The sequence below is a fragment of the Nicotiana tabacum genome, chromosome 9, assembly GCF_000715075.1.
Source record: "Nicotiana tabacum cultivar K326 chromosome 9, ASM71507v2, whole genome shotgun sequence".
Classification (NCBI taxonomy): domain Eukaryota; kingdom Viridiplantae; phylum Streptophyta; class Magnoliopsida; order Solanales; family Solanaceae; genus Nicotiana; species Nicotiana tabacum.
In genome coordinates, this window is record NC_134088.1 from 80,345,014 (window position 1) to 80,364,166 (window position 19,153).

A 19,153-nucleotide genomic window follows, 5' to 3' on the forward strand; every position below is an offset into this window, starting at 1 on the left:
ATCTTGTTACAAAACAAGCTTCAAATAATTTGAGGCTACAAGTTCATGTTTGTTAAATGTCTTATTAATATGACTGAGAAAAATACGAGACTGAATTTTACTGTCATCCTCGTTCTTGCACTACCAATTCACCAAAAGAGACGATTGGGAATTCATCTCAGTGAGAGTGGGAAGCTGCGGAGGAAGAGGTGGAGTGAGAAGGGGCAGACATCTTGTTGTAAGCAAATTCGCCGATGAAGTAGATGGAGAAGGTGACGACGGCGATGCCAAGGCCAGGGAAAGCGTGGCGGAACTGATTGGTCAACATAGGATGCTTCCTCCACTCGTCCCTCCTCCTGAAGAACTCTCCAGTTGTTCCCAATGGTTTCCCCATTTCCCGATCTTTTGCTCTCTTGCCTGGCTTCACCCAATTTTGAGTTTTAATGTTTGGTTCTTGATTTTAGATGTTATTTTGGTGATTTAAGCTTGTGATAAAGTTTGTACGATGTTATTACACTTGTGTGAATGTTCAGATTTGAGCCTGAGGGGCTCGAGTGAGTTTCAGATATGTTTTGGATGGTTTTGGAATAGTTGATGAACAATTGGTGTTTTGAACCTGCAAATCTCGCATTCGCGAGGTTCTGCTCACAAATGTGAGCATAGCATTTACATGTGATGGCTCGTATTTTCTAAGATGCACTGTGGACTAGCATTTTTCATTTGCAAAGTTTGTATCAGTCGCAACAGCGACATTGTGGATTCGGGGGAGCTTCGCATTTGCTGTCTGCCAAGGGGTCACATTTGCGATGATTTCATCATTTTTACGATAGAAGAGGGTTCAGAAGATGTTCTCTTTTGCGAGCAGTGGTTCACTTTTGTGAATATCACAATTGCGAACAAGATTTTGCAACTGCGACATTTGCATCTAGGTAAAGGTTGGGAATTTCAGGACTTAGCTAATTTTACCTCATTTTTGAACCCTAGACTCCATAGAGGCAATTTTTACAGCGCAATTTCTTCCCAACTTCATAGGTTTGTAATTTTAACTTTTTTTTTCAATCAAGTTTCATGAATTTCTTCATCAAATCCAAGAATTTCAAAGTAGAAATTGGGGGTTTTGTGTAGAATTTAGGAATTTTTTAAAATTGAGATTTAGACCTCGAATTGAGGTTGGATTTCAAAACAAATCACATATCGGAGCTCGGGGGTGAATGGGTAATCGGGATTTGGTCTTAATTGGATTTCAACCACATGGGCCCGGGTTAACTTATGCTGACATTTTCAATTATGCTAAAGATTGAATCTTTATCGTACAGGGGTAGTTTCTAATGCATGCTTTAACTTGTTTGAACCATAATTGGCTAGATTCAGGTGGTTTGGAGGCTTATTCTAAAGGAAAAGTTGTGTTTGATTGTTGACTTTGTTATGAAAAGAGATAAATATCTTGGTTAACCTTGATTTGAGGGAATTAGGACTTGATTGGTATATTTGTTACGTGATTTATGTATGGGGACGATATATATGTAAGGTGATGAGTGTATATGCCTTGTCATGGGTTCAAGCATATGGGGTGGACTACATAATCGTATTGTCTTCAATTATATCATGCCTTCACGTATTCCATAATTTTACTCTTTACATGCTTTAGTTGCTACATCTCTTTACTTGTTAAATACAATACTTCACTTGTTACATGCCTCTATTTTCCACATGTTTCCATGTATTCATGCCTTTATTTACTCTCCATCATTACTTGTTCTATACCCTTACATGTTATTGAGTACATGGGATATGTTTTCCTCATACTATACTTCTGCATTTCTTGCGCAGATCACAATATTGTTCCAGCACCGTTCAACGGTGATTGCTCGGACCCTTCCTTCCAGGAGACTTGAAGTAGTGTTGCACGGCATCCGCAGACCTGAAGTCCCCTTCCTATTTATATTTCATTTCAAACTTTTGCATTGACTTGATTCTGGAAACTTAGTCTATTTCTATTCTACCATACCATATGGCCCCAGTTAAGTTGAAAGAATTGAGGGAGCAGTTGCACGACTTGCTTGACAAGTGATTCATTAGACCTAGTGTCTTGCCTTAGGGTGCACTGGTATTGTTTGGAAAGTATCGAGGGATCGATGAGGATATGCATAGATTATCGGCAGTTGAACAAGGTCACTATCAAGAACAAGTATCCGTTGTCGAGGATTAATGACTTATTCGACTAGCTTCAGGTTGCCAAGGTGTTTTCCAAGATTTATTTGAGGTCGGGCTACCAACAGGTGAAGATTAGGGCGTCGGATGTCCCTAAGACGGCTTTTTGGACTCGTTTTGAACATTATGAGTTTTGGTGATGTCATTTGGCTTGACTAATGCCCCAACATCCTTTATGAATTTGATGAATCGGGTGTTCAAGCCTTTTCTGGATTCCTTCGTGATCATTTACACTAATGATATTTTGGTTTACTCTAGCGGGCGAGAGGAGCATGATCAGCACCTACGGGTCAAACTTGAGACTCTGAAGGATCGTTAGTTATATGCCAAGTTTTCAAAGTATGAGTTCTGGTCGGACTCATTTGCCCTTTTTGGACATGTTGTATCTTCCGAGGGTATCAAAGTGGATCCAAAGAAGATTGAGGCAGTTTAGAACTGGCCTAGAACTACTTCAGTTGCACAGATTTGGAGCTTCTTGGGTTTGGCAAGTTATTATCACCGGTTCATGGAGGGATTTTTATCTATCTCAGCCCTATTTACCAAGTTGAACTCAAAGGGTGATCTTTTAGATGGTACAACAAGTGTGAGGTGAGCTTTCAGAAGCTCAAGATTGCCTTGAACCGGTTTAGGATCTTACTCTTTGTATTGGATTTGGTGTAGTATTAATGCAGGATGATAGAGTGATTGCCTACGTGTCTCGTCAGTTGAAGGTTAATGAAAAGAATTACCCTGCGCATGATTTGGAGTTGGCAACCATTGGTCACGCGCTGAAGATTTATAGGCACTATTTATACGGTGTTCTATGTGAGGTCTATATCGACCATCGGAGTCTCCAGCACATGTTCAAGTAGAAGGACTTTAATTTGTGGCAGTGGAGATGGTTAAAATTGTTGAAAGACTATGATATCACAATATTATACCATCCTTTGAAGGCCAATATAATGGCTGATGCAGTGAATATGAAGGCTGAGATCATAGGCAAATTGGCATATTTACCGGCAATGGAGAGGCCACTAGTCATGAATGTTTAGGCTTTGTCCAATCGATTCAGGAGGTTGGATGTTTCGAAGCCTAGCCAGGTTCTTCTTGTTTATGGCACAGTCATCATTGTTGGAGCATATCAAGGCTTGCCAATTTGATGATCCTCACTTGTTGGTGTTGAAAGACACGGTGCAGTGGGGTGGTGCCAAGGAGGTTATGATTGGAGATGATGGTGTTATACAACTTAAAGGTCAGATTTGTATTCCTAATGTTGATGGGTTGAGAGAGTTGATCCTCTAGGAGGCTCACAATTCGCGCTATTCCATTCACCTTGGTGTCACGAAGATGTACCTGACTTGAAATAGCACAATTGGTGACGGAGAATGAAGAAGGATATTGTTGATTATGTCTCTCGGTGTTTGAATTGTCAACAGGTGAAGAACAAGAATCAAACCCTGGGTGGGTTGACTCGGAGATTGGAGATACCGGAGTGGAAGTGGGAGCGCATCACTAAGAATTTTGTAATAGGCTTACCACGGACCTTGGGAAAATATGATGCAATTTGGGTTATTGTGGACCAGTTGACTAAGTCCGCACACTTCATTCCAGTGATGACATCCTATTCTTCAGAGTGGTAGGCTCAGATTTACATCCGGGATATCATCCGCCTGCACAGCATGCCCATTTCCATCATTTCTGACCGAAGCAGGCAATTCACATTGCATTTTTGGAGAGTTGGGCACGCCAGTCGAGCTGAGTATCATGTTTCATCCTCACACGAATGGATAGTCTGAGCGCACTATTCAAATTTTAGAGGACATGTTGTATGCATGCTCTATGGATTTCGGGTGTCGGTGGGACCAGTTTTTACCTCTAGCGGAGTTCGCCTACAGCAACAGCTATCAGTCGAGCATTCAGATGGCTCCGTGTGAGGCCTTATATAGGTGGCGATGTCGTTCGCCGGTCAGTTGGTTTGAACCGGATGAGGCTAGATTGTCGGGCACTGATTTGGTCTGTGATTCTTTGGCAAAGGTTAAGGTGATTCAAGAGCGACTTAGTACAGCTCTATCCATGCAAAAGATTTATACGGACCGGAATGTTCTAGATGTGTCTTACGTGGTGGGTGAGAAGGTTCGATATGTGCCTCACGTGATCGTCGACTATAAAATGATACCTGGAGAAATCGAAAGAAAAGAAAAGACATGAAGGGGAAGAAGAAGAGAGAGAAACAGATGATGTTGCGGTCTCTGTACAGATATGTTGGGGTAGCGGCAAGGGGGTGGGGAGAAGCAGAGAATAAAGGAGAGGAAGAAGATAAAGAAAGAGGGAGAGAGAGAGAATAGAGATTAATTATTTACATGAAAATGATTGAATCTTTTAGTCTTAGGGACGCATCTGAGTTGAAATTATGGCCAAACTACCGATGACTTCCGGCTCAAGATTTTGCTACCATGTTAGCCTCTCTCGGATGATAACAAATATTGATGTCATGATACTTAGAGAAACTCAAGCCATTTGTATTGTCTCCAATTCAAGTCCTTATGCTTAAATATATACCCTAGTGTTCCGACCCGCATATTTTTCGCCCAAATTCGCCGCCTAAAGGGCTGCCAAACGAGCCAAACTGGGCTGCCAAAGACCAGAAGGTCTTTGCACATGGAGGCAACAATCCAACATGCTGTCCGGGCCCTCATAGGGGCTACTTTTCGCCAGCAAAGGCAAGTGCTACGCAGCTAAGTAGGGCCACATCCTGTCTGGAGGAATATGGGAGCAAAAGCCTGCCAGCAAGAACGGGGCCACAACAGCTGGACAAGTCAATTGGCACCTGGACTGCCAACATCTTCCATGAAACTAGCACAAAGCAGTGCATCCCAGGCTGGCCAGTCCCACAGCCAACTTAGTTGCCTGTGGGCATTTTTCTGTATAAATAGGATACATAAGCCTTGTTAGAAGGCAGATCTCTTTACTTGTATTTCCTTCTTTTGTATATGAGATAAACCCCGAAAATTGGCCTTGGCCTCCCATCTTTGTGTCTTTCATTTTCGCTATCCCTCCAACCTTTGAGTTTGTGTGATTGCCTTGGTCCAAAGCACGATTTTGTGCTTGTTTCTTGTCAAGGGCTGAAGCAAGAGTAGCAGTCAGGCTATCTTGCTGCCCTCGCTGAGCCCCAAGAAAACGGGTCCGCGACAAGTGGTATCGGAGCAAAGGTTATCGACCATGGCAACTGATGGAGATATCGTAAACTTAGACAACATTCGTGGCAGAGACGAGTCACCAACAAAGAGGCAGAAACCAAAGAAGATAGGAACAAGCAAAGTTCGAGATCCCACCATAGCTATAACAAGTGAGGCGCCGGCTTTACCTCCGCCCCCACAACAGGTTAGACTTGGTGAAGATCGTGAGGCTTCTGTCTCAGATCCTTTAAACGTGAGAATGGGTCTCACTGAAGCTAGTTTAGATACTCTAAACCAGCACATGGGGGAAGTTCTGCATAACTTCCAAGCACTTGAGTCTACGACCCTAGATGGACTTGACGAGGTCAAAGAGTCAGTAGATCAAGCAAATTTTGAGCACAAGGAAGGACTGACCAACCTTGAGCTTAAGCTGACCGAGGTTGTATCAGCATTGCACGGGGAGATTGAGCTCCTAATGCAACAACTGAAGGCAGTAGAGTTAGCCGGTGGCACTGGTCGTGTGACGGTGCGAGAAACCAAGATCGAGGGCCCAAAACCGAAGGAGTTTAGGGGCGAACGAGACGCTCAAGAAGTAGAGAACTTCATCTGGAAGATGGAAGACTACTTTGAACACCTTTACATCGCTGATGAGGCTGCCAAGATCCGGGCAGCAATGATGTATCTTGCCGAGACCGCCATGCTTTGGTGGAGACGGAAGAAAGCCGACATAGAGAAGGGAACTTGCTCCATCAAGAGCTAGGATCAGTTCAAGTTCGAACTGAAATGCCAATTTTACCCACAAAACGTTGTCAACGAGGCACGTAGGAAGTTGAGAGAGCTCAGGCAAACAACTTCCATAAGCGAGTACGTGGAAAATTTCACGAAACTCATCCTACAAATTCCAAACTTAGCAAGCGATGACTTGTTATTCACTTTCATCGATGGCCTTCAAGACTGGGCAAGACAGGAATTGCAACGACGTCAAATCAAAGACGTCGATGAAGTTATTGCGGTTGCGGAGTCCTTAAATGATTATAGGACAGAACCCACAAAGGCGAGGAACACCAACTTCCAGACGGATGGAGACCATGGATATCAGGACTGGGGCAAACAAGTTGCTGCCCCTGACCGCGATTCCAGAGAACAAGGCAACCAGGCGCCTTGGCGCGATCGGTACAACCAAAGGAGGAAGGATGCTGGTCCCCGCCATCATTGTTACATCTGCAAGGACACTAGTCATAGTTACAAAGATTGTCCTTCTTTGAAGAAACTCGGTGCCATAATTACTGCCGAGTGGAAGCTTACAGAGGAAAGAATCCAAGCGGGTGAACAAGCCAGAGAACAACCGCCGCACGTAGCTCATCTTGGCAACATGATACTGGGCGCAGTAGTTGCCGAAAAGCCTGCTTTGAAGCAGCTCGCCCAAGGGAAGCATGACATTGTCAAACTGGTTCACGCTTTAGGCGACGATGTGATTGGCAAGGAGCGCCAGTCAGGGGAACCAGGATCACTGTTCGTGGATGCACAATTAAACGGACAATCAGTCCGCATCATGGTAGACACCGACGCGACACACAATTTTGTGTCCGAAGCAAAGGCTAAGTCACTTGGCCTTGTGTTCGGTCCTAGCAGTTCTGTACTGAAGACGGTAAATGCCAAACCCACCAACGTGAAAGGGATCGCCCGCAATGTGCAGCTCAACTTAGGAGTTTGGCAGGGAAACGTGAGTTTCTTTGTCGCTTCCCTGGACGTGTTTGATCTGGTTCTGGGGCTAGACTATTGGGATGTAGTGAAGGCATTCATATGCCCATTTCTCAACCAAATATACATTTATGACCCAAGGGGTCCGTGTGTGGTGCAGGCAGTTCGGGTACCACAAGTTGTTAGTTTGCTGTCCGCAATTCAAACCGTAAAAGGCTTCAAGGAAGAGGGAACACCGGTATTGGCAGTCGGGACAGGGACTAAGGAGGTCAAGAGGGACAAAGCCTTGACTCCTTCTGAACAACAAGTCCTTAAGGGTAAGGACTTAATTGTGTGGGCGAAGCCACCTGCCAAGGGTCCGTACATGGCACCTCCAAAGTTGGAGGATTCAAGGAAGCAACGTGGAAAGCTACTTGGGTCGAGGCATGTCAGTCCGTTAAAGGCACCTTGTAGAGACAAGGGTGATAAGGAGCAGAGGCAATCCAGGCGACCAACAGTTTTCACAAGTTCTTCGGTCGTCGACAAGAAGGTCGAGACCATTATCAAGCATCGGGTGATACAAGGAGTAGGTTGGGGCAATTCAAGCGCCCAATTTCTTGTCCGATGGAAGGGGCAACCGACAGAAGGGGCAACGTGGGAAAAATATGAGGCATTATGGCCGTTCAAAGATCAAGTTCACGACTACTTGAATCGTTATGGCGCCGAGGTCATCGCCATTTCAAGTGGGGGAGAGTGTTCCGACCCGCATATTTTTCGCCCAAATTCGCCGCCTAAAGGGCTGCCAAACGAGCCAAACTGGGCTGCCAAAGACTAGAAGGTCTTTGCACATGGAGGCAACAATCCAACAGGCTGTCCGGGCCCTCATAGGGGCTACTTTTCGCCAGCAAAGGCAAGTGCTACGTAGCTAAGTAGGGCCACATCCTGTCTGGAGGAATATGGGAGCAAAAGCCTGCCAGCAAGAACGGGGCCACAACAGCTGGACAAGTCAATTGGCACCTGGACTGCCAACATCTTCCAGGAAACCAGCACAAAGCAGTGCATCCCAGGCTGGCCGGTCCCACAGCCAACTTAGTTGCCTGTGGGCATTTTTCTGTATAAATAGGATACATAAGCCTCGTTAGAAGGCAGATCTCTTTACTTGTATTTCCTTCTTTTGTATATGAGATAAATCCCAAAAATTGGCCTTGGCCTCCCATCTTTATGTCTTTCATTTTCGCTATCCCTCCAACCTTTGAGTTTATGTGATTGCCTTGGTCCAAAGCACGATTTTGTGCTTGTTTCTTGTCAAGGGCTGAAGCAAGAGTAGCAGTCAGGCTATCTTGCTGCCCTCGCTGAGCCCCCAGAAAACGGGTCTGTGACACTAGTCTATGATGGTCGGTGTAGATCCCACATGATTTACCATACAAATAATGCCTGCAAATCATAAGTGCAAATACAATCATTACAAGCTATAAATTATGAGTGAGATAATTCTTCTCATGGTCTATCAGCTTTTTCAAAATATATGTGATTACCTTACAATTTTTCATCAATACATAACCAAGTTCGACCGACGAGGACTAACAGTATACCATGTACCCTTCAGAACCTATAAGAAATGTCAAAATTAGGGTTATGGTCAAAGCAGTCTTGAGTATCTGAAAGTTCTCCTTGCACTCGTCTGACCATCTAAACCAAACTCTTTTTCTGTGTTAAGCAAGCCAATAAGGTTGCAATAGAAAAAAAAAACACCTCCATAAAGCGCCTTTAGTAACAGCGAAGCCTAAGAAACTCTATATCTCAGTAGATTTAGTAGACCTTGGTTAACTCTAGATCGCATCAATCTTCTTAAATTTTACCTTTATATCCTCACTAGATACCACATGCCCTAAGAATGCAATTGTATCAAGCCAAAGCTCGTATTTTAAAAGCATGGCATAAGGCTGATGTTCTCTCGGTGTTTGCACGACTACCCTCAAGTGTTATTTATTCTCCACTTTACTACGAGAATACATCAAATATTATTAATAAGTACAATAACAATGGAACCAAACTATATCTTGAATATACAATTCATCAAATCCATAAATATTGCTAGGACATTAGTCAACCCAAATGACATGACAAGAAACTCGCACTTCCTGTAATGAGTCCAAAAAGTTATCTTTGAAATGCCAGACTCCATATCTTCAATTGATGGTACCCTGACCTCAAGTCAATCTTAGAAAAGAACTTTGCACTGCTTTATAGTAACTTCTTTCAACTGCATGTAGTCAATCCACATACACATAGATCCATACTTCTTCTTCACAAATAAGACTAAAGTATCTCAAGGTGAAACATTCGGTCTATTGAAACGTTTGCTCAACAAGTACTGTAATGCTCTTTTTGGCTCCTTTAAGTCCGGTGAGCCATCCTATAAGGAAGAATAGAAGTAGGCCCTAGACCAAGTAATGAATGTATCAATATGAAATTAAATATCACGATCATGTGGACACCCCCTAGATCTTCCGGAAATAAATCCGGGAGCTCCTTAACAACTAGAATCACATTAAGTGTTGGGGTCTCAACATTGGTGTCCCGAACAAAAGAAAGATATGCCAAACACTCCCTTTTTACTATAGCCTTAAATATATCATGAGATTTTTATAACTATAAAAATATGATATTAAGGTAAAATAAAAAACTTAAAATTAAAAAAATATAAATAATATTTTGTTTTAAAACGTACTGACAAAAATAGTACCACACACAATGAAACAGGAAGAATGAAGCAAACAGACATCAAGCTTACGATATTTTTTGTTTTTTGGGCATAACGGTTCCGGGTGTTTTCCTACAAAATGAGCGATAATGTCTCAAAACGTCAGCATAACTTTGTTTTCTATTATTGGGGCATAACGGTTCCTGGTGTTTTCTGCAAAATTGCCAAAATGGCCCCCATCCCACTTGCTTTACTAAGTAATCAAAAAATGAAAAACATAAGAAAAACTTTCATATCAGCCAACAAACACAACAGTTTAAGGTTGTGGAGCCTATCATGGATTATTAAACTAGAAAATAGAAAATGACACAAAAAAGTTTAAGGCTGTGGTGACCTCCCAAATAAACAAAGACAATTTTTAAAAAAATAATCGTGATAAATAAGAAAATGCGAATACCTAAATAATGTACAACATTATGCTATATTGGTGCAAAATCTATTAATGACGTATTACTCTTTTCTTTTTATTTTTTTTTACTTCCTTTGTTAACACTATTTTCTTTATAGTCTAATTTAAAAAACAATTGTGCATTTAAAATTATTTTCTGTGTTCCAGTTATATGGCATAATTTTCTTTTTAATATGGTTTTCTTTTCCTCTTAACATTCATGCCCGTATCACATAAATTTTCGATGGAGAAAGTACTATTTAATCTTAACACCTCACTATTATTTTTCCGTAAAACGGTACAGTTGAATTTATACGTGATTTCTAGACAAGTGAATTAATTTGATCCTGAAATAATGAAATAATTAAGAAAATATACAATACTTAGCCTTGAAATGAAGATAAAATCACGAAAAATAATGATTCGGGAAGAGAGCTTTCGGGTACAACCGTAATGAAGACAAAGAACAGGAAAGTAACATTGTATAAAACTTTTTATCGAAGAACAGGAAAGTAACCTTGTATAAAACTTTTTATTGATTATAGCGTAGGTTTGCCAAGAAAGTCATGTCCTTTATAATGATAACTAAGCTCACTATTTATAATTGCATCTAGGAAACAAGGTCCTAGGATCATGCCCTTCTTTAATGTAAATTATGAGGGCCATTGAAGAGGGTATAACGGTGAGCATAAATTCTCTGTAACGGACAATGCACTAAATGTTATGAAATATTCTCCATTAAATATTATCGGGCGAAAAGTATTTATTGTATCTTTATAAGCGTTATTCTTTTCGGTGACAGACGGGACAATTGCCTTTGGTTTTAGCTATCCCCAGTTTTAGGTTCCACGTGTCCCTCTTTTGGACGGCCACGTAGCATAACATATTTTACCCTATACAGATAGTCCCCCTGATTTACGGTGACATAATTTTGTGTCACTGGGAAGTTGATAGGAGCACTCTTTTTGGCGGGAATTACTATGATTCCTTCAGAAAATCTTCTCACGATTTATTAGACGCACGTCTCTCCGCCTTTAATGCCCCGAACACGCGTCAACCCACGATTCAACATACCTTTTGCTGGTTATCGAGGTAATCATAGACACAAACTTAGCCGTCTAAACCTTTACTTATACATATCAACCTTTTCATTCATACTTCATAACTCTCCAAACTCTCCTCATTCGACTTGCATCCTGTTCTTCAACCTTTCTCCAATTCTCTTCAAGCGAAAAAAATCTTTTTCTTCTTCCATATAATGGCTTCTTCCTCAAAGAATACTAGTTCTACAAAGAACACGAACAAAGTCGAGGGCTCTGCTCCTTCAACAGTGGGCACCATCATCCCTAGAAGTCTTGTTAAAATAAAAGACTTCGAAGAGAAATTTCCTTCTACTAGCTCTCGTACATGGGCCGCCAGTATGTATCTTTCTTTTATCTGTCCTTCTAGCATTCCTACTGTGAAGGAAGACTGTCGCTGCTAGGACCTAACCATTTTTGCTTCCGATCTGATGGAGCCAGTAACCCGACCCAAGGAGGGTTTTACATACTTTTACATGTATCCTTTTACTTTGGGTACGTTTTCCTTGAGTGGAGAACTTGACTCCGTTATTGCGGAGTTCTGCCTCCGATACCAGGTGTGTTTGGCACAAGTAAGTCCTTGTGTGGGAGGACGGTTACTTGTCTTCGGCATTTTTGCAAACAAACGGGAGAGGAGCTAACCTTAGCTCATGTAATGAATCTATATTCCCCCAAGATCTTTCGCGGGGGAATGATAAATTTTAGTAAGCGCGACCACCATGCTCTACTATCTAGGATGGATGACGACAACGACCGTGGATGGATGGAGCAGTTCGTTGTTGTTTCCACCAGTGATATCATTTCGGAAACGGCTTCATCCTTTCCAGAATCATGGAACCGCACTCGTAAGCTCCTTGTTTACTGTCCCTTTTGCTAGAAATATTTTCATATTTACACTTATCCTCTACTTTTCGGTTGTTTCAACAACTCGGTGGGTTCCACCTAGGGTTAAAGGCTTTTCCCGGTGGGTTTAGAAAACATTTTGGACATTACTACACCCGAGAGCCGTACACGGAAAGAACTAGCCCTTAAATACGGGTGAAAGGTCAAAAACCATGGTAACTCAGGTCTACCTACGGGCTCAGTTTCCGTCCCAGAGGAGGACATTTTGGCTGATACTTCTGATGCGGCGAGGCTGCTTCAGGAGGCGCTTACTAACAAAGGTGTCTTCGAGCCTGCTTCGGGCACAAGTGTTTCTTCACGGAGTCCCCAGTCGGAGAACAAGCAACAACAAAGAAGGTGTTTCTCTACGGCCGGAGGGAAAAATAAGAGGGCAAAGAGTGATGTCCCCGAATTTTCTCCGAAAGTTGTGGTGATGAGACCCTCTCTCCCCCCACCCCCCTCCCTGTCTAGGCCGGCCATTGATACCATGATGATTGACGATGATGGAGAAGCTAGCGAAGAAGGAGCTTATCTACATAGAAGACGATGACCTTCCTCAATTCAATAGACCGCTCAATCAATAAAGTTAGTTACACTAGCCTAAGGACGATGTCTCGGCGCTCTGGGGGGAGTATGAAATGGTGGAAAATGCCAACTCCCGCTTCCTTATCCCAGTCGGCGCACCCGGTATGTTTTTGGGGGTGAGTACCGGGTCCTTTCCGTCCTAGGCTGACGAGCAACCAACAACCAGCACTGTGTTTGTTGCAGCTGCTTCTTACTCTTCAACTCCATCAACTTCATATCTATCTTCACTAACACCAACAGCCGCTACATCATTTCCACCTTCGCCAACTCTTCCACAAGCAACTGCTACATTATCTCCACCGGTCGCGTCTGCCTGAGAAGAGGGTGTCCCTCTCCCCCAGTCCCTAGTTCATGAGAATTTGGGGAAAAACTATGCTCCCCCCCCCCCTCATAAAATCCGCAAAAGAGGAGGAGTGTTACTCTCTCGGTCTCCACCGGATGCAATTTGCTATCCCGACCGGTGGAACTTGCTAACTATCTGAAGCCTTTGGCATCATAGAAAGATTGGGAAAAGATACAGGCTCTCTCGGGAGAGTCCTTGTTGAACAATGCCATGCACAACGCCGTAGCAGTGCATTCCTTACTTCCTTTGTTATTCCTTTTGCTTTTGCATGAAAATATCCTTAGTTTGTCTTTCTTGCTTTATAGGCCAACTTTATTACTTCCGAGGGCCTCCAAAGGTTGATTCGGAAAAAGGAAGAACTTACCTCCGTACGGGATCAACCTTTGGCCGAGCGGGAGCAAACCGTCGCTCGCCTTTCAGAATTGGAGACCAAAGCTTTTGAGGTCATTGTATTGAAGGCTCATTTCCATCAAAGCGAGCAAGAAGTGGTAACCCTTAGCCAAGATATTAGACCACTGAGGGTTAGATTTGACGAAGCCAGGGGAAAATGGGCTGAAGTCCATTACGCCGTTCTTGCTGCAACCGATCACGAAGCTGCCTCCTCTGAAATATTGACTAACTTAGAGGCAACTGTGAACTCCAAAACTGAAGAACTTGTTGTTGTGGGGGTGAAATATGCCCATTTGGAGGAGAAGTATTGGAAAACTATCGAGCACAATAGTCTTTTTAGTTCAATTGTCCGTGATCTTGATGTTAGCCTCAGATCCATTAAATCCACCCGGGAAAGCCTTTTCTGCCGAGGTAACCCAAGTAAAAGATGAACTTAAGCGTCGAGCGTCTTCCCTCGTTGTTGAGAAAACTTACGATGTGTACATCATGAGGAAAAAAAACCTTGGAAGAGGCCAAAGATGGTATCATTGACTTTGATGCTGAAATTGCTAAGGCCCGTGAGCTAGAGTTATCCTCTAAAATGGTCTCCCGGTAGAGCGTGCTGCTTTCGGTTCTTCCGATTCCTGTTCCAAAACTTCAGGAACTTAAGAGAAAACGGAAGGCGAAGATGTTGAAGGCCAAACTGGCGAGGGCTAAAATATTGAGCCATCGGTGGATCCATCCACTTCCTTGGGGTCGCGGACACTTCTCTTCCTCCGGGTTCCGGAGATGCAGTAAATTAGCTTTTCTTTTCTTTTTCCAATTCTTGTACTTGTGCCATTTTGGAATGCTATTGTAAATAAAAGCATCTTTTTGGTAAAGTATTGTTTGAGTCTTTCTTTCATTTGATCATTTATGTAAGTTTTAATCTTTGCATTCTCTTCTTTTTGCTTAAGAGTTTTGCGCAAGTTTTATTATTTGTTTCTTATTATGTGAAGCCTTGGGTGTATTTTTCCCGAAAGCATTTTGATTCCAGGTATATGTTCTTCCGAAATAAACCCTTATTCATGAGGTTTTTCATAAGAGAGGGTCCTCTTATGTTTATGGTGCTCTTGAAGTGGACGTCTCATGTTCATTATGGCACAAGCATTTGAATTACTTGTTTAACTTTCGAATGACAAAATCAATTCATCTATCAGACCAGAAACAAGATGGAAAATAAAAGGACTTTACTTTGTTCCTTTTGTTTTCAAAAAGTACATAAGCATTCGTTATGTTAAAGAGAAATTGTCATTTCTTGTGGCTAATTTGTACAACTTGTTTCTACGGGGCTGGCCGCATAGTCCTCGGTCCCGATGACATAATTATGTTCCCGATTTTCATGCTCCTGTCGATGTGGCAGTCATTATTGCTGCATTCTCATATCACCTCCTCCCCTCAGTGTTCAAATGCGAAGAATGCGAATTGGAATACTGGGAATCTTGCATCTTCGAGGATCCCGCTAATGAATTACTAGGCAATCCTCCACTCGGTAACAAACTTCGCTTCCCCCTAGGAATTTATGCTATCGAGCAAAGGAATATCTAAAAATCCTCTAACGGTTTGCACTTGTGAACGGTCGGGTAATTTTTGCTTTATAGCAAACTTATCTTCCCGGTGGGAATTTTGCTATAGAGCCAAAGATTATCTAACTGCCCCTGAGTGGCTATTCGCTTGTGTGCCTTACTATTAAAGTTCTTATTGATGCTATTAAAACTTTCTTCGTAGTATGCTTTCCATGGATGTCTCATTAAAAACCTTGCCATAAAAACCCAATTCGAACAAAACCTGGACGAAGGGAAAATAAGTATAGCGCATACTTCTATTACAGACGATGTTTGTCAGCAATAGTATCTCTTGAGGTGTTCCACATTCCATTGCTTGGCAAATTTTCTCCATTTTGATTCTATAACCCGTACGAACCTTTCCTGGTGACAGCCGAGATCTGGTAGGGGCCTTCCCAAGTTGGGTCTAACTTCCCTACGTTGAGTTCCCGAGTGTTTTGGGTTACCTTAAAACCAAATCTCCCACTTTAAAGTAATGAATGTTGTCTCTTTGATTGTAATATCTTTCCATTCTCTGCTTTTGTGTCACCATCCTTACACGTGCCAAGTCCCTGTGCTCATCGAGTAACTCCAAATTGACCAGCATCGCTTCATTGTTTACTTCTTTGCTTGCCTTGAAATACCTTAAGGTAGGCTCCCCTACTTCTAACGTAATCAAGGCTTAACTCTATACACAAGGGAAAAAGGAGTTTCCCCCGTGCTCGACTTGTCCATCGTTCGATATGCCCATAAGACTTCGGGTAGTTCCTCGGGCCATTTACCTTTAGCTGCTTCCAACCTTTTCTTGAGGTTTTGTATGATCACTTTGTTCGCTGACTCTGCTTAACCATTTGCGCTCGGATGATAGGGTGAAGACGTGATCCTCTTTATTTTCAAATCTTCGAGGAACTTTGTTATCTTTGCGATGATAAATTACAGCCCATTGTCGCATGCTATCTATTTTGGTATTCTAAACCTGCAGATTATGTTTTCCCACAAGAAATCCACCACTTCGCATTCACCGATCTTTTGATAAACACCTGCTTCCACCCACTTAGAAAAATAATCAGTTAAAATCAATATAAATCTTACCTTACCGGGAGCCGGCTGCAGCGGTCTGACGATGTCCATCCCCCACTTCATGAACGGCCACAGAGACAAGACTGAATGTAGTGGTTCTGCCGGTTGATGTACTAGCAGTGTGTAGCGTCGACACTTATCGCATTTTTGTATGAAAGCTTTGTCGTCTTGTTCCATGCTGGCCAATAATATCCTGCCCTTACCAGTTTTAACACTAAGGAATTTACTCCCGAATGGTTTCCGCATATCCCTTCGTGGACCTCTCGCATAACATAATTTGCTTCGGATGCTCCAAAACATCAGGCCAACGGGCCTTGAAAAGATTTTATGTACAATTGTCCTCCTTTAAAGCAATACCATGCTACTTTGACACGCAACAACCAAGACGCCTTGGAATCTTCGGGCAATTTCCCATGCTCGAGATAATCGATGATCTCATTCCTCCAGTCCCAGACCAAATTAGTAGAATTTACCTCGTAATAGCTATCTGCATCCTGGACCGAGTGAATCAGTTGTACTATCATCCCAGATTTTGATCCCTTCATTTTCGTTGATGAGCCGAGGTTGGCTAGTGCATTCGCTTCTATATTTTCTTCCCTCGGGATATGAGTAACCGGCCACTCCTTAAATTGAGCCAGCAGAGCCTGGACATTCACCACGTATTGTTGCATGCACATTTCTTTGGTTTCAAAGATCCCGTAAACCTAATTTACCGCCAGCTGTGAGTCGCACTTGATTTCTATAACCTCGAAATCTAGTCCCCAAGCCAGTTCGAGTCCTGCAATCAAAGCCTCGTACTCTGCTTCATTGTTAGTTAATGGGACAGTTCTGATGGCTTGCCTTAGGGTTTCTCCCGAAGGTGTGGTTAATACTATGCAAAGACCGGACCCTTTTATGTTGGAGGCTTCATACGTGAATAAGGTCCAAACTCTTGATGTCGATTCTGACAACATGACTGCATCTTTTATTGCTAGAGCCGGCAATCCCGGACTAAAATCGGCCGCAAAGTCAGCCAAGACTTGTGACTTAATCGCAGTCCTTGGTTTATATTCTATGTCGAATTCACTAATTTCGACGGCCCAATTGGCTAGCCTACCCGAGAGTTCGGGTTTGTGAAGGATATTTCGCAGGGGAAATGTGATCACCACAACTATCGGGTGACATTGGAAGTAGGACCTCAGCTTCCCAGCGGCAACTACGAGAGCTAAGGTCAGCTTCTCCTAGTACGGGTAGCAAGTTTCTGCTCCCGTTAAAATTTTACTAACGTAATAAATGGGAGATTTCGTACCTTCATCCTCTTGGACCAAAACTGCACTTACTGCTACTTCCGAGACTGCGAAGTATACCAACAGTGTTTCACCTTCCTTCAGTTTCGAAAGTAATGGAGGGCTTGACAAATACCTTTTTAAATCTCTCAAAGCCTACTGGCACTCTGGGGTCTATTCGAAGTTGTTTAAATCTCTCAAAGTTGATGCCTCTACCCCTGGGCTAACATCATTCGATTCGGGAGCGGGCGCCGATTCCTGTACTTTCTATGTCGTGTGTTCCTTCCCTTTACTACTAGTAATCTAAATTGCATTCATCTCCCTTGCTACCGGTTGATCGCCCCTTATCTGTTTGATTCCCTCGCGCGTTGGAATTTTAGCAGTTGATGATACGTTGATGGTACATCTCTCATATCGTGCAACCATGGTCTTCCCAAAATAATATTATATCCGATGTCACCATTTACCACTTCAAAAAGAGTCATTTTTATCACCTCCTCGGCGTTCGTGGGCAACAAAATTTCTCCTCGGGTTGTCACACTCGCAAAGTTGAATCCGGCGAGGAGCTTTGTGGCCGGAATGATGCTTCCAGTGAGTTTAGCTTACTCCATTACTTTCCATTGTATAATGTTGGCCGAACTTCCAAGATACACTAGAACACGTTTGATTTTAAAGTAAAGCACATTTAAAAAAATTACCAATGCATCGTTGTGCGATAGCAACAATCTATCTGGTTCTTCCTCCGTGAAAGTGATATCGTCTTCAGCAACTTCCCGGAGTCTCTTGCTATGGATTATTGATACCTTCATCTTTTTTGCTGCCGAGAAGGTGACCCCATTGATTTCATTTCCCCCGAAGATCATGCTGATCGTTTGTCAAGGAGGATCGTCTCCTGCCTTCGAGGGGTCCACATTATTTTGTAGGCGACCGTAGTTGTTCTTGGCCCGATCACTTAAGAATTCTCTGACATGCCCATTCTTCAATAGTATTGCCATCGACTTTGAGAACCGTGCTTCTTTGATGTTTCTCATGGCTGACACCAACTCTACTACACTGACGTTAAAATTGTATTCTGATAGCTTGAGGTAGGAAGGATCCTGTGTTCCTTATTCTTCTTTGTCCTGCAATGATCTATTGTTCCAACCGTGATCAATCCTTCTATCGATGGCGAACCAGTCCACTGACCGGAAGCCTCTGTCGTGGCCTTCAGTCCATTTGTAGGGCAAAAACTGGTCCCTCGCAGATCGTTTGTCCGTGTCAAAATTGTCTTTTGATTTTTCTCTGTTTTTCTCCCGTCCTTTTATCGACGATGGGAAGCCAACCTGATCATCTTTGATCCTTATCTTTGTTTCATACCCGTTATGGGCATCCGTCTAAGTCATTGCTTGAAACACAAACAGGCTTTCCTTGAATTTCTAGTAAGTGTCCGAACTTCTCGGATTCAGTCCCTTGGTGAATGCTTCAGCCACCCATTCATCCAGAACAGCCGAGAGCAACATTCTTTCCTTTTGGAATCGGGTAACGAATTCTCGCAGTAACTTGGATCCTCCTTGTGCAATTCTGAATATGTCGGCCTTTCGGGACTGCACTTTTCTAGCCACGACGTGAGCCTTAATAAAAGAATCCACAAGCATCTCAAAGGAATCTATGGAATGCTCGGGTAATAATGAATACCACGTCAAGGCTCCCCTCGTGAGAGTCTCCCCAAATTTCTTCAGCAAAACAGATTCAATTTCGTGAGGAGCTAAATCATTCCCCTTCACCGCCATTGTATAGGTGGTAATATGCTC